The sequence below is a fragment of the Pseudonaja textilis genome, chromosome 2 (assembly GCF_049901715.1).
Source record: "Pseudonaja textilis isolate UNSWEBS1 chromosome 2, rPseTex1.2, whole genome shotgun sequence".
NCBI classification, from domain to species: domain Eukaryota; kingdom Metazoa; phylum Chordata; class Lepidosauria; order Squamata; family Elapidae; genus Pseudonaja; species Pseudonaja textilis.
In genome coordinates this window covers 146,331,393-146,347,912 of record NC_141991.1, presented here as the reverse complement: position 1 = coordinate 146,347,912, position 16,520 = coordinate 146,331,393, and the positions used below count along the sequence as shown (strand labels likewise).

At 46.0% G+C, this 16,520-nt stretch overlaps 1 protein-coding gene across 9 annotated transcripts in view; it reads left to right on the top strand.

The window, feature by feature from the left end:
- The first annotated feature begins 5,496 nt into the window (after nucleotides 1-5,496).
- Nucleotides 5,497-16,520, top strand: part of ATP2B3 (ATPase plasma membrane Ca2+ transporting 3) — a 135,131-nt gene continuing 124,107 nt past the window's right edge. For 3 of the 9 annotated variants that reach the window (XM_087925776.1, XM_087925777.1, XM_087925774.1), the window contains exon 1: nucleotides 5,769-6,217. The gene's annotated coding sequence lies outside the window, so the exon portion shown is untranslated. Of the gene's footprint in view, nucleotides 5,559-5,750; nucleotides 6,218-16,520 lie in introns of those variants that run through there. The other 6 variants (XM_087925779.1, XM_087925781.1, XM_087925780.1 and 3 more) reach the window with 4 other exon arrangements.

Genomic DNA, 16,520 nt, shown 5'->3' with positions numbered 1-16,520 from the left:
CCTCTTGCACCCTCCCTTCTTCTTTCCCAATGATTGTATGGTAATAAATAATCTCCCATTCCGGCTGGGACCTGCCTATTTTGCATTCTCTGAATAACACTTAGCAGCATTTCAAGCACTTACTAATCATCTTTTATTTATCAGTTTTTTTATCTTGACCTTCCCCTTGGAGAGCTCAATATGGTTTATCCCATGCTGTCCTTACAACAACCTGGGGAGACAGGTCAGTCTAGAGATTATGGCTCATTTAAGAGGTGATCTGATAGCAGAGCTCCCCAGCCAATAATCCAATAATCTCATCTGCTCTACTGTGTGAAAAGAAGGTGGCCGAAGGGGCACAGAAAGTGCCATTTTAGAGATCAATATTTTCACATGCATTTTTTCATTTCATTTTCATACCTTTTCCTCCAAGTAGATACGCTAATTTGCAGCTAGGTACACTTCTCATATCTGTTCTTACTGGATTCTTGGTTGAATACAATTAAGCTGCACAACTTCACTAATGTCATTTTTTTCCCCCCTTAAAAGTGGGAAAAACAAGAGCAGAATCTGACATGAGTGGGGAACTTGTAGGATTCCACTAAAACAAGAAAAACTTACCCTGATACCTTCTGAGTGTTATTCCATCTGGAATGGAAGAAGACAAGAAGACAGCTACTTCCCTATTCCCTCTCTAGACAGAGGAAGGCCTTGGCCTATCCTGAAGCAAATCCAGATTTCTCCCAGGGGGCAGCCTCCAGAGAAACCCATAGGGACTGCTGTGAGCCACTATTGTTATTTTTAAAGTATACTATAGCCCACAGTTATAATATAATCCCCCAAGGCAGTGTTTTAGGACCAACTCTCTTCATACTCTACATACATGACCTCTGTGATCATATTAAGAGCAACTGTGTTCTCTTCGCTGATGATGTAAAGCTATTCAACACCACAGACAATACAGCTACCCTTCAAAAAGACCTTGACTATGTATCAGAATGGTCAATCAAATGGCAACTTCAAATCTCAACAAATAAATGCTCTGTCTTACATATTGGCAGAAAAAATCAGAAAATAAAATACAAGCTAAATAGTCAAGACCTTGTTGAGGATCCAAACTTTGTCAAGGACCTTGGAGAACTCATCTCAAATGATCTAAGTGCTAGAGCCCACTGTAACTATATAGCCAAAAAGGCATTAAGAGTTGTAAATCTAATCCTACGTAGCATCTTCTATGGTAATATCACACTACTAACTACAGCATACAAAACATTTGCTAGACCAATACTTGAATACAGCTCATCAGTCTGGAACCCATATCATGTATCTGATATTAACACAGTTGAAAAAGTCCAGAAATATTTCACAAGAAGAGTTCTCTGCTCCTCTACTCATTGCAGAATACCTTATGCCACCAGACTTGAAACTCTAGACCCAGAAAACCTAGAACTATGTTGCCTCCGGTCCAATCTAAATATAGTATATAAAATCATACATTGCAATGTCCTACCTGCAAATGAATACTTTAGCTTTAATCATAACAATACAAGAGCACACAACAGATACAAACTCAAAGTTAACTGCACCAAACTTGACTGCAGAAAATACGTCTTCAGCAACAGAGTGGTCAATGTCTGGAATACTCTACCTGACTCTGTAGTTTCTTCCCCAAACCCCAAAAACTTTAACTTTAGACTGTCTACTATTGACCTCACCCCCTTCCTAAGAGGCCTGTAGGGGGCGTGCATAAGCGCACCAATCGTGCCTACCGTCCCTGTCCTATTGTTTTTTATTTTTCTTATAAGTATCTATCTCATGTATTCAAAACTATATTTATTCTTACACCTGTATCTTATAAGCGATTGACAAATCAAATAAATACTAAAAATACAAAATATGGAGGCTGGCATTTTGTTTTGAAACTTGCCAGTGGGTGCACTTCCTGTCTTGTGCTGTCAGGAAGGAGCTTTGTGGACAAGTACCTTGGTAGGTGACCCCTGCTGCTGGCTGAGGCCAATATGGGACTTCCTTTCTCTACTTTGGCCACTCACCTGTATGTCTGCTGCTGAAAGCTCTGGTTTGATCAATGGGGTTCCTTCCAAAGATCTCTCTTATTGATGGCATGAGTGCTGCTGACTGATGGACTCAAGGCGTGGGGGGGGGGGAATTTGGGTTCACCCTGCCAACTGGCCAACAATGCCCATTAGCTGATCGCTCTGCTTAGAAGCACCTTCCTGGCAGGGCAAAAAATTAATAAATCATTACTCTTGGGGAACTTGGGGAAGCATTCTTGGCTGAGCTTTTGCCAACTTGTTTGGACGGAGAACTTGCAGGAAGAGCTCTCCGGCTCCTTTTCTATCACAAGTTGTGTGCAAGGGTAGCCATTTAAATCCAGTGAGATGGAGGTAAGAATCAGTGCATGTTTTCTTCTTTATGAGACAGCTATCATCCCTGGATAATCCACCACAACTTTCTATTATTTCCCTCAATTTCTAGAAGCCTAGGTAATGGCTATTTATCTAAAGTTGGACTTGGCAATCATAGCCACCATTTGGATCCCAGCTATAAGACATCTCTGTCCCAATCTGCACATTTTTATTGAACAGCTTTGGAGAATGGAAATAAATTTCCCAAGGAAGGGTGTTCCTGCCTATTCATTTCTGCTGCTTATTCGGTTTTATGGGAATTCTTAGCAGAGCAATACTATCTCTGAGTCCTTCCGATTCCCCTTGATCCCAACAGAGCATGCAATAAGACTCATGGCAATAAGAGTGTTCCAGTACTTGAAGCAAAGACTATGTCTTTGTCCATGTCTGAGGAGATGCAGAATTCACATACACCAGGAGGATTCCTGGATTTATAGGACTAATACAAAGAAACATACCTGTGTATTTCCTAACAAAACTCTTAAAACATTTTACCACAATGTATGTTTCTCATTATTATGCCTTCGATGTTTAATGAGATGATGTATCTTAAAATTACATATCATTATCTCAGGATTATTATATCCTGAATCTCATTTTGAAATATGATTTTATGAATATAATATATACATACATTCATATATATATATATGTAAAGTTTTCGTGGGTACTTACATGCATGGTATTCAGCTTTGTTCGAGTATTTTCCCACGTCATTATAGTTTTACTTTTAAAGTTGTAGCAACGTTTAGGCAGAATCTCATCTGCCATCATCAGGCTTCTGTATTGTGTTTGATGAATACAATACAGAAGCCTGATGATGGCAGATGAGATTCTGCCGAAACATTGCTACAACTTTAAAAGCACAACTATAATGACGTGGGAAAATACCCGAACAAAACTGAATACCACACACACACACACACACACACACACACACACACCCATGCATATAACTCTATGTGTACATACACATACAATAAACGGTTTTAAATAATATCTGCCAGGTTACCTCTTCTCTGAGGGCAGGGCCATTCTGTCTTACATATGTTCAACTAATGAAGCTGTCATCTTAACCATGATGATTCTAATGATAATAAACATATTTAATTTAATTACCTTTTGCCTAACATGTTCAAGGCAGGTGCTTTATTACATTTCTATCCCTCAAGGAAGCAATGGAGCATAATGTACTTTCTGCCTTGAAGCACTGCCACTTGTGAAGTATTTCTCCTTGCCTTTCCCATACAGAACATTAATAAAAGATCTATCAGCAGACCATAGACCACATAAAGGAACCCATGGAAGGAAGCTGTCCTTAATATCTTGAGATGACACAGGAGTTTTTACTCTAAACCCAGTGATGAAAAAGTAATGACACCTGTATATCACATGTCTCTTGTGCTCTTTTGTTCTTGACTGGACAATCTTTGGCCATCTTTCATGTATGGTTCTCCCTCCATCTGTCAGACTTAAGACAAGCAGATCATTAAACCTTGATTGCTCTGAAAATCTGCCCAGCATTCATTGGCTAGATAAAACCAGAACCTTCACAGATTCAACACTGCAAGATAAGCTATTTCACTGCAAGTGAAGTGTTCACAAAAGATCTGCCCACTACAGAATGGAGAATACTAGCCCTGTCTATATCAACCCAAGGTTAAAATCCTAAGCTTTCACTCTCAGACTTTAGAGTCAACAGACTTTGGGGCTACTCTGATATGTGATTGGCAGGCACAATGCTTATATAATATCACGTCTGGCCTGAGCAATACTTTTTCAGCTTGCAGTTCACAATCTCATCCAGCATGATCAGCGATGAGGGAAACTCGATAGCAAAGGGAAGGCCATATGGTGCATCCCCCACCATAGAAATGGCAGCTGATCTGTCTTCAGCTAGAGCCCTCCAAGTTAGTGTCATAGTTTTAAATCTGTGAGTTGACTGTATGGGATCCATCAAATTACCTGCATGAGGCAAGTAATAAAACTTCCAATTGTATTAAGAACATCTGAGTGACACAAATAGATGGTCTCTTCATTCTACCGAGTCAACAATGGCTGCCACAATGATAACAACAATAAAAAATAAAAATAAAGACAACATCAAGGAGGGTGGAAAACTAACTTTTAGCAGTAGGCTTCCTGTCATCTCCTGCTTTCAATAGGTTTGACACAATAACAGCTTTCCCCTTCACAAGGTTGTTATAGGGAGGAAAAATAGGGAGAAGGGTCTGACCTTCTTAGAATGATATAATCCTATCCTACAGATAATGAAAATGTATGTATATGTATGTGTGTCTATATCTATGTGTCTGTGTGTGTGCGCGTGCGTGCATGTATGTGATGTACATGTGTGTATGCCTTAAATACTAAGATATTATAGATTTTTGATTACAGGTTTTGGTTAACTTTCAGAATGCAGCAAGAATCTGTTCTCCCAGTTCTAGTGGTCATCCATCTCTATACTGCATGTGTCAGAGCTAAACAGTAGGACTTCATTTCTAGAGAAATATTGTTAAAAGCTGAGCTGAGGATCAGTTCATCCACAAGTTCCCCTCACAGCAGTTCTCCACCTGCTGTTTCAGATACATGCGACCTGTCTTTACAAGTTGTTGTCAGATTTGTTAAGGCAATGAATAATCTTCAAAAAAGAGTACATAGAAACTCAAGAATTTACTTTTAAAAAGGAGGGAGAAGAATATCCCAGATTATTTGTCCCCATGGTTTCTTTTATTCTGTGTTCACCTGAGAACGGATAACTTCTTAATATATCTGATGCAGTGACCTTTAATCCTGAAGTGCTTAGGCCATGTAAATGTGTTGCGCTTTAAAGTAATACAAAGCTCTCTCTCTTTTTTTTTTTAAAGAGTGCGGCTTACAAATTTTTTCTAGCACAGGCAATGTGGGGATGGAAATAAAAAAAAAGAAAGAAATGCATTTGACTTATCTGCTGTCTTCTCTATTCCCTACCCCTCCTTCTAGACTCCCACCTACTTCCGTAAAGGGTACTCTGCCCAGCCCACCCCTCCTGCACTCACACACTCCCCACACATACACACATCAGCACTGTCACAACCACCATCAGTTGGAAGCTGCCTGCCTGAGCAAAGGATTGGGACTTGCGCGTCTATGGCTGGACTGCTACAGAAACAGGTAGTGGAAATCCTTTCATTGCTCTCAGCCTCTCCATCAGTGATGGAGAGGCAGCTTGGAACGTACCATCTCATAGACCGGAGGGAGGGGAAAGCAACCATCGATGAAGTTCCAGCTCTAAATCCGTAGGTGTCTCTTGATTTCGAGAGGTGGGGAGGAATTGGAGGGATGGACCTGGTTGAGGTGGAGGGTGGGGCAGGAGGTTCAAACCCTTACCATTGGCTTTCGCCTTATTTCACCATTCCCCACACTGAGCCGTGGTTCCCCTCCTCTTTCTCCTGCCTCTCCCTCCCCCCTCTGCTGAGATTTGCAGCTGGACCAGTGCTCCGCGAGCCCTCGCCATCCTTGCAGAATGTAGGCGCTGCGATGTCAAGCCGCAGCATCCCCGGGGCTGTAGTCAACTAGCAGCCCCCACCCTCGCCCTCCCCCCCACCCCTCTCATCCTCTCTTGAAAGGGGGCAAATTGAGCCGAGGAAGTCCCCCCCCCCCTCCGCGTCTCCGATTCTCGACTGGATCCGGGCCAAGCTAGAGAGAGAAAGGGGGGTGACTCCTAGTTCTACCACCTCTTTCTCTCTCACTCTCTCTCTCTCTTCAGCGGCCGAATCCCGAACAGCCTTCCTGCTTCCCACTTCAGTGTCTTCTGCTTCTGGCATGGCCCGGTGAGTACCATGCGGAGAACCTTTCTAGGGGTGGGGGGTGCGGGGCAAGGGAAGATCGGGATGGAAAAGTCCGTGTGGTTGATAGATAGAGGCATGTATGTAATATATAACCCCGTAGCGCCCAGTGGGGTTTGAGGAGACTTCCCCCTCCTCCTTCTGAGAAGGGAACCCGGGCAGTCTCCGTCATAGGTAATGCAGAAGGGGCTGGGGGGGAGGGGAGCGGAATGCGGTTGGGATGGCGTGGGGACAAGTCACTGCAGAAAGCAAAGCTTGGTGGCCGTCAAGTGGCGCCCCTCCCGCCTTTTTTTTTTTTTTAAGCCTAAAAAAATTACCCCGGGGAGGTAGCAGGGGAGGTCGGTGCTTGGTACACCTGCAAGGGGGCCGGCTTTCAAAAGCGGCTACTGGGATACTGCTGATCGGTTTGCCCAAAGGGGGGCAAATGGCAACCTAGAAAGGGGGGGGTGTAGCAAGTCCTTTGGCCGCTTGAGGTCCCCTCCCAGTCATCGCCACCCTTTCCCTCCCCCCCCTTTTCCACCCGACCTCCTCAATGTCGACTTGGCTTGGCTTTCTCTCCTACTGCACCTTGCGCGCTCGCCTGCCGGCATCTCAAGGTGACAGCGACGTATTCTTGAGGTGTGTGTGTGAGAGAGATGTGGGGGGGAGAGTGAAAGAGAGAGAGAGAGAGACTTTGCGTGCGCGCACACATGTTCAAGGAGAGGAGGGAGCGCCGGTGACGTCCCTGGCCAGATCAGTAAAGGGGTGTGGGTGGGTGGGTGGGTGGGTGCATATTTCAAAACCAATAGGGATCTCCCGCCCACCTACCCACTGCAGAGAGAGGTACCTGCATTAAGTGGGGACAGGAATTGGGCTGGGGCTGGAGGGGGGGGTTGTTAAATAGACAATTTTAACAGCAGCGAGCCTTCTCCATCCGCCATGCCATTCCCACCTTCTGCACTCTTGGTAACTAGAAAAAGAGGTGGAGAGTCAGTCAGACCATAGAGCTTGTGGTGTGTGTGAACATGAGAGGGAGCGAGCGAGCGAGCGAAAGTGCGAATCTCCCAAGCGACCCTCTGGAGTCTGGCAGGACCTTTCAATGGCTTGTTCTTCGGGGCAACGGATCCCGGTGTGGACTGAGCGAGACGGAATAAATAAGACTTTAGGGACCGGGTGGAGTGGGGGGGGGGGCTTGGCGGGGGAAAAGAAGAATCAATCCGCTAGGTTCAAGTGAGGGGGACGGACGAAAAGCAGTTCGCCACGAACTTCAGCAAACGGGACGCGAATCGCCAGGCCTGGAGGGGAAGGACAAGCGGGAAAAATTCGGGGGAAACCGAGGTCAGGCAAGGGTATATACTGCCTTGTCTAACTCCAGGGGGAGGTAGGATGAAGAGGGAAGGGGGCGACATAAGGACATAAATGCCCTGTCTGGTCTGGGATTCTTTGGTCGAGCCGTCTGTCTGAATAGAGAGAGCAAGCTGTGTACTTGGAGCGGGTCAAAGCAGGGCAACTGAAGAAGGGACCGGCCGCCCCTTCGGGACTTCTATTCGGCGTCTCTCCCTCTTGCCCAGCTCGGCTTCCTCGACGTCTGAGGGACCCCCTCCCGCCCCCGGAGCGATCACGCCCCCTGGAGCAGCTCTAGCCTCTCCGCCCCCACCCGGCCACCTAAAAGCGACGGGGTGGGGGGCGCAACCGTCACGCCGCCGCCTCCTCAGCCTCTATGGCTCTCGGGAGAGAGGCGGAGGTCTCCTCAGAGGAGACCTGGGTGACCGGCAAAGGCTTTGGCCTCCCCACACCGCTCTGAGGCCCGGAAGCCGCGGTGAGGAAGAGGGGAGCGGAGTGGGGAGGTGGGGGGGGGTAAAGAAGGGTAGGCGTCGCGCTGGGCCTGGCGTGGCCCGCCGAGCCCGCCCGCCAATCGCCAAGGGCAACCGGGAGCGTCTAATTCCGCGGTCTGCTTTGGCGCATTGCTCGAGATGGGAAGCGAAGCGCGTTCCGGCTCTGGCTTTTTCAAGGCAACTGCAGGGGAGGGGCGGGATCCACAGGCTGTCGGAGGGAGGGAGGGGGGCGCTGCCTTTCCCCGCTTCTGATTGGTTGAGAGGTCCTGAGTGGCAGCGGGCGCGAGGGGTGGGGTGGGAGAAAGAGGCTGAAGAGAGGGGAGGGGAGGAAGGAGAGACGGAGCTCAGCCGGGAGGGAGGGGGCTGGGCTTGACCCACCTACCCGCCAGCGGTGGACTGGGGAGTGGGACGGAGGACCGCAAGACACCCGGCTGCGGCGCCCGGCCGGTAGCAAAGGGCAGCCTGGGGTGGCAGGAAGGATCGCGATGACATCGTGTTATGTGGAAACCAGCCTTTTCTTGGCCGAAGGGTGGCGGGGGGGGGGATGCCCAGCCCGGGCATTCGAGGAACGCGGGCTTTCTGTTGCACATACTCCCCCCTCTGTGGCGCTGACCCCACCGAAAGTCCTTTACTCGTGGCAAAGGCAATCTGAGGCCGCCACCCCCCCCCCACCCCCACCCGAGTCGTGGCGAGGCTGGGTGGAGAGGACGTAACTCCGGTCTGGGAGAAAGATGTTGCGGTCGTGACGCTGTAATATTGCGCTTGGAATGAACCGAGCCTCCTTGCTCAGGGACAGTCTACCTCCAACCAGCAGGGGTTGAAGGCAAAGGAGGAAGGTTGGCGGCGGCGGGGTGGGGTGTTGCTGCCACTTCTGTCCTTGTTTCCCTTGATGGAAACAGACTGGCTGCCCCCCCGATGCAGGAGAACAGTAGACCAGCGCCTAACTAGGGCACAGGGATTGCACCAGCACTGCCGCAATCATTTTGGGGAGGTGGGAGAGACAAGCAGAGGGCGAGGAGGCGAGGCGGAGGGGGGGGACCCAAGTGGAAGAAAAATGTGGGCAGAGAGAAGAGGGAAGGGCCAAGAAATATTGGCAGTGGCCTCCCCCTCCCCAGCAGTACAAGTTCACTGGGTGATTCGGTGCCAGGCCATCCCCCATCCACCTCTCTGCCAACCTACCTCCCAAGGTTGTTGTGACAAAAAAAAAAAAAAAAAAAAAAAGGGAGGAAGGAGTCATGTATACACCACCCCAAGCTCGGGAATAAAAGGCAGGGTATTAATTTAATAAACCAATGCACCAGAAAGCTTTATGAGAGCATAAGCGCCGGTGGACCAGAGACTCAATTAGTTCGTCAGCCTAGTAAATGCGTAAACTGTGCCTTGTTCCCTCTCCTTCTCTTCTACCTCCCCCCTTTTTTCTTCTCCTGTGACCCCGTATGCTGATTGTATTTTTAATACATTCTGCCCCCCCCCCAAATCTTTGCCTAATGTTCCCTTGATCCATCTCCGTGTGCTGCAGAGCTCTGTTGGACCATTCATCCTTTTCTCCCCCGCTGATCTGGGGTGAGTGGGGAAAGGAGGGGATGGAAAACTCCTGTTGAACAAGCAGAACCTCAGCACCCACCTACATCTTCTCCCTCCCTCCCTCCCTCCCTCCTCCTCCTCCTCTCTCTCCTTATGTAACCCTGCATTAAATAACCTACTCATGATTTCCACTCATTTTCATTCCTGTGCCACCCTTCCTATCCCACTCCTCCCCTCAGGATCTCTAGGTCCCAGAGCTAACCAGGACAGAGCCTCCCTCCCTTCTTCCTAAGAGGAGGCCGCAGCTGGTTATTCTCTTGTCAATATTTTGGAGGCGTGTTCAGCCTTGGGGATGAGGGAAGGCAATATGATTTGCACCAGGCTGCCTCTATTTGCTGTGAGTTTGCAAAGCGCTGGCCGAGAGATATTGGGCTTTTTATTTAATCATATGAAGCATCTTATCCTTGAAAGCCAAACAAACAAACCCACAAACAAAATAACAGGATCTGTGCATCTGGCATAAGCGGTCAGTCCGCTGGGCTTTAAATGTTTTGACTGGAGTTGTTCGCTGTCTAGAACCCCAATGCTGGCAACCAGCACCAATTCTTCTCTGCAATAAGGACACGCCGCCTGAAAGGGAGGGCGGGGAGGGAGTTCATACCTCTGTCCAAAAATGGCTCCATGATGCTGTCTCTGCTGGTCTCTGAGACTCTTTTGATCTTCTCTTCTTTCCCTTTTGTGGGCTTTCCCCCAAGTGTATCTGACCACAGCACGAATATACTTCTTTTTATTGCCATCCCATAACACCCCAAGCCCATGAGTGAGACAGGCCTGATCCATCCCAAGTTGTACCGCTGTCATAGTGTTATTTTCTCCCTTGTTCCAACCCTGTCCAACAAGTGTATACCAATCGGTTTGGTTTGTCCCCTGTTAGATGACTGCCTGTGACAGGGAATGGGAAGCTGAGGTGGGGATGAGATTCAATTCATCAATAGCAGCAGCAGGTTTCATGCTGCTCCCTGCAGTTTTTCTACTGATTCAGAGATGGTAGACAGGCTTTGAATTTTCACAGTCCTTTGAGATTTCTGTGAACTGTAAGCTGCACAACTTACAAACCCCACTCCCGTCCCCAGTTCTTGGAGGCATCATCCAGATGCTTTCCATGAGCTTCTTGCAACATGTTAACTTCTAAAAGTAGAGAGAGAGATTAAGTTCTCGGAAAATGTCAAAGACATGTGCATAGAAATACCAGGACATGTTAATTGCATTTGTTCATCTTAAATCACATTTACAGTTGAAGGAAATGTTAGGGGGTTTTTTTTTTTGGTCCTGGCTTTGTCCCCTTCTTGCTGTGCTGTTCCTAGCATCGCATTTAAGAGCTAAGCAACAAGCCAGACTTATGCAGATGAACCAATCTGGAAGAGTCAGATTGCCCTCAGGGCAGATAATCCAGTTTTGCACACTTCTATCGCCCCCCCCCCCAACACACAATATCTGCAGATCCATTCAGCCCCCAAGCTCTCACACTGCCTGCCTGCTCCTTATTAGTACAGGGATCTTTTCCTTGAGAATTCTCCCCTTCACCCACCTGGGTTCAGAGCATTGTTCTCACCTACACTCAGAAATATCCCGCACCAGAAATGGGCTACCATTTGGCACCTGGGAGCTTCATTTCATGGTTTCTTGGGAAGGTGGGATGGTGGTGATCTGAGTTTCAGTGAGCATGAAGAAGGAAGCTGCCTTATTTTAGACTGGGGTCTGATTTCTAGGCAAACTTTAAGCAGATAATTTTCATGGACGTCCTAACCTCAAAATGATGGGAGATGCAATTCAGTGGTGCAACCCTATGGAACTTCAGGGTGATGGGCAACTTGCAAGTTGCCCATTCTGATCCTACATATTGTTTGCAAAATACTTTTCACAAACCAGAAGACTTCAACGTAATTGCTATAATGATGCATAACTGAATTGCAAAACTAATTTCATTCTTGTTTGCTACTCAAATGCCTAAGAACCTAGCCTAGTCATATTTTGCTATGTCAAAAGGAAGACCTTTGTTTTTATTTAAGTATCATTCTGAATTCCACCCTTGGCCTGGTTGTCACTAGCCCCATTTAGGAGGCACTGTAATCTTCTACTGCTATCATACAAATAATCAGACTTAGCCAATTCTGCTAGATATCTACTAGATATTCCCGGTTGGTCCAGCACTTGCTCTAATAATTCAATATGCACGATTTTTTTTTACACAAATGCTTCTTTCTGAAATGCATCTTTTCCCTTGGCCATGCCATTTATATCTGTATGGGCAATTGCCATTGGGTACAGCTGGCCCTCAAAGGTGATCATTGCTGACCTTATAGATTTCCTGTCAGCCTTGGGTCATCTAGATATATTTGAACATATTTCCCAACATCCTATCTGAAACTGATGCCCTTGTGACCTCTCGTCCCATTTCTGCAATGGGGTGCATACGGAGCTGCCCTGGAAAAGCATTCAGAAGCTTCAGCTGGTGCAGAATGCAGCTAGACAGGTAGTCACCCGTGTCAGATATCCGACACATGTAACACCACTGCTGTGTGAGCTGCACTGGCTTCCAGTGTGCTTCAAGGTACAATTCAGGGTGCTGATTGTCACTTTTAATGCACTTCATAGCTTGGGCCCAAACTACCTAAGGGATTGCCTTTTCCTATTCATTTTTACCTATAGAATTTGGTGCAGCAAGTTGAGCAAATTACAGATCGTGTCCGCCAAAGAATGTTGGCTTGGTGAGGACTATGAGATCTTCTCTGCCATAGCTCTCACCCTCTGGGACATTCTCCCTTCAGAGATGAGGATGATGTCAACCCTGTTGGCCTTTCATAAGGCTGGGAAGACCAGGCTTTATATACCCAGACCTGGGCCCCACCAAGTGTGTTAAGGATCTTATTTCTTGGCTATATTAACACTTGCGGCCATAGTTTTACTTGGCAACCATAGATACTTAATTTGTTTTCCTTTGATTTTAAAAATCATTTTATGTTTTTATGAAATATACTGCCCAGAGTCATTTGTTCAGGTGGGCAGCTATAGAAATCAAATCAATCAAATGTTTTTTTTTTAAAGAATAAAATGCAAAGGATCTTGCAGTGAGAAGCATCAAGTCCAAATGATTCCCAGCATGCTCAGTTCACTCCAGAAACTGATGTTTGGGCCTTCTTCTTGGGCAATCATCATGCTCCATTATGCAGGTGATGGGCTTGTAGGCAGGTTAGGTGATTCTGGATTTCAACGCCAGGTTCATACCTGAGGTCTTGATCCTTCCAGAAAGTGTCTTCAAACATTCACATTTGTCTTGCAAAGAAAACATTGAACTAGGAGCCCCATGTTGTCCTCATGTTGCGTGTAAGTCTTTAAATATGACCACTCTCAAATGACCTCTGGTCTCTCAGCTACAAATGGGAGCTCATTCTACTTCTGTCTCCTCTGCCTTTTTCCCAAATGTTCAAGTTTCATCCAACCAGAGCCACTATAATATAAGTGAAAGACCTGGCTTCAGATGTTATCTTAACACACACACACCGCATACTGTTCTATTTATGCACTGATGTAGTCATCAAAGTGGAAGATAACAAAGATGATGATTTATTCCCCACTTTTTATTAAGGACCTGAAAGAGGCATATACAACACGCCTTCCTATTTTTCTGTCTCTATCTTATGGTGTTGAGAACGACTGATCTAAAACCACTCAATACGTTCCAGTGATCGTGGGGAGACTAGAAGCTCAGTCTCCCCATTCCTAATTCAATACTTTCATCACTATTATCACCACCGTGGTTTTCATTAGGTTGAGGCATGTTTTAAGACACTGCACGAGGGGTCAGTATTCAGCCTGGCTGAATGTATAGGAAGAGACCATTCACCTCGATCAGACAGGGTACGTCACTTCTGCAACAACCATATGCGTTTTTTGTCCTATAATCTTGGAGAATTCTGCTGCTCCTAGAAGCAGAATTCTCTGACCTATATAGCTTATGCAGATTCATTGTCATTACTTTGCATAATTCATTCTGTTTTTCTTTAGCTAAGGAGAGGAGGAAAAAAAGAGGTAGTTCGTTTTGGGGCCACTTGATACCCTCCTCAACAATTTATCTGGCTTCTGAGATTTCATCAGACACTGGTCTCATATTCAAAATAACCTATAGCTCCCTGTAGGCAAGAAAATCCTTTTCAGACTAAAAAAGTGAGACCCTGAAGACATCAAATTTTATGTTCACTTTTTATCCTCATGTCCGTGAAATGATCAGATATTTTGAATCCTCATTATATCATACAGCTGGGCTTGCTTGTTCGCATCAATACTGTTGCAAAGTAGTTCTCTGTTCTCTCCAGTGAAGGCTATGGAGGTTAATCTACAAAGGGCAGGTTGCTCAACTTGGTAGTGTCTTGCTTTAATTCATCTTGTCTGTGACATAAAATCCACATTGGACTATTGTAAAGGTTTCCCTATCAGTCATGTTGACTCTAGGGTATAGTGCTCATCTCCATTACTTGATTGAGGGAGTCAGTGTTGTCCAAAGACACTTCTGGAGTCATGTATCCAGCATGGCTATATGCCAAAGGTCCATGGAATGCTGTTACCTTCCCATCAAAGTGGTACTTATTAATCTACTTGCATTTGCATGCTTTCAAACTGCTAGGTGGGCAGGAGCTGGAAGCAAATTGACTGGGAAACTCCATATGCTATTGAACAAGAGCTTCTAACTGGCATTACCATTCTGGTTAATGATCAAGGATGATGGAAGTTATAACTGAATAATATCTGATGGGTTACAAGTCTGTTACTTACTTACTTACATACTTACTTACTTATTTTACTTACTTAACTGAATTTATATGCTGCCCAATTTGCTATCAAGAGACTCTATCATGGATACAAGAAGCTCAAATGTGAATCTTGGCAGAAGTGGAAGCAGAGAGACAGCTTCAGAGCAGAGTGCTCTGCGGGCCAGAATTCAAGCTCAGAAATGCGCATCTGGGAAGGGTGAGAAATAAGATTTAGGAGAGAGAAGTTGGCAGCAGCAAAAAGGCAATAGACCACAGATAAAATAGAAGCACTGGTTATTAGCAAGACTGATGGCAACACTAATAGGGCCAGATATGGTGGTGGTGGTTGCCTAGGAAAGGTTCCAGATGGGTCAACAGGTGCACCATATCAGCAGAAGACAAAAGATAGCTTGGAATTATTGGGTGCAGAGCCATACTGGGACTCAGTGTTGCCAATGGCTTCCCCTCCGTTGTGATCTCAAGCAACCCAGCATGCAGAGATTAAATAACTCCTACTTTTAAGTCTCAGTACCTCCTGGTAGCAAGATGTTCATCCTACTGAAAGCTTCTTCTTCTTTCCTTCTTTCACCTGCTGTTTGCAACCATTTATCATTTGACGTACTTTCTGGAAGCTGAGGGAACCATCTATTCCCAATGACTCTTCTTCCCTCTTTATGGGTTGTCTTGCTTAGGGCTTGCCTAAGCAGTTTACTGGCATTACTGGTCTTTTCTCTCTCTTCCTTTTGGCTTAATGCAACCAACCTTCTCAGGCTTTCTTGACCAGCAATAGCTCGTGCGTGATCTAGGCAGGCAGTGCCAATTTGCATCAAAGGATTTGATGTTGTCCAGGGAGAGTAGTTGCTGTCCAACAGCACTGAGCACCGTTCTTAAGAGTTCTACCATGGAATTGCTGGACGTGGAGGGGGGGGGGAGCTCTTGTCTGCTGCAAGAGGGAGGCAGAAGCAACATGCGTAGCTTCTCATTAGTTGGCCATCAAGCCTAAAAACACTCTTAAAAATTCTTTTATTTTATTCATGAGACAACAGATGAATAAACGAAGGCTCATTTGGTGACTTTGAAAGCACACATTTTTAAAAGACAACAAACACATGAGCTTCTACACACCGGAAAGAAAGGAAGCCGGCGAACTACAAGCTGAGCTGGAAACCTTTTTGTCTGTTCATGAAAGAACCCCAATGCACGAGACGGGATGAGTCGCGATTGCTCCCTTCGAAGGGGAGCCCTGTACCCAATGCAGGCTTTGCGGGGAAGAATAGGACTCCTCTCTTACTATCGATTGCTGGAAAGGAGGGCCAAGGCTGCTGAGGGCGAATAGTGCTTCTACTGTATACATAGGTTATTTTAAAAGGACGGGCCGGGGGAAATTCCTACACAGAAGCTACGGTGTTATGGACAATGTGGCAAGTTTCTGCTACGCAGCAAGTAAAGGCAGAGCACGGATATTAGTAGAAAGCAGTGGATGTTTATTTGCAATACTGTTTTTAATATGATAGCAGTGTTTTCTTCCTTGTGAAAGATGGATTTTGACTACAGTTAATAACATTTAAAGCTGCGTGTGAATTATGAGAGAAGATGTCACAGAGAGGAGGGGGGATGAAGCTATTTTCCTGGGCACCTGAAGGCCAGCCAAGGAATAATGGATGGAAACTGAACAAGGAGAGATTCAACCTGGAAATTAGGAGAAATTTTCTGACGGTGAAAGCAATCAACCAATGGAACAGTTTGCCTTCAGAAGTTATGGGAGCTTCATCACTGGAGGCTTTCAAGAAGAGACTGGACTGCCACCTGTCAGAAATGGTGTAGGGTGTGTTGTGCTTGGACAGGGGTTGGAATAGATGACCTACAAGTCCCTCCCAACTCCCAACTTATTCTGTTATAAGGTACCATTTGGAGTTCCTGACCAAATAGATCAACTGGGGGCCATCCAAGACAACTCACCAAGTCATTAACTAGCACAGCTGTTTGGGTGGTACCTAACTGGAGAAATCTAGTCTAAGCTCAATTATCCCTGGCAATTACAATTCCAGTACCAAATGGAGCAATACATTATTATTATTATATACACAACTGCCAATTCTTTAGCTGGTGTTGGCCTTCATAGGCATCGAGTACTTCCCAAGA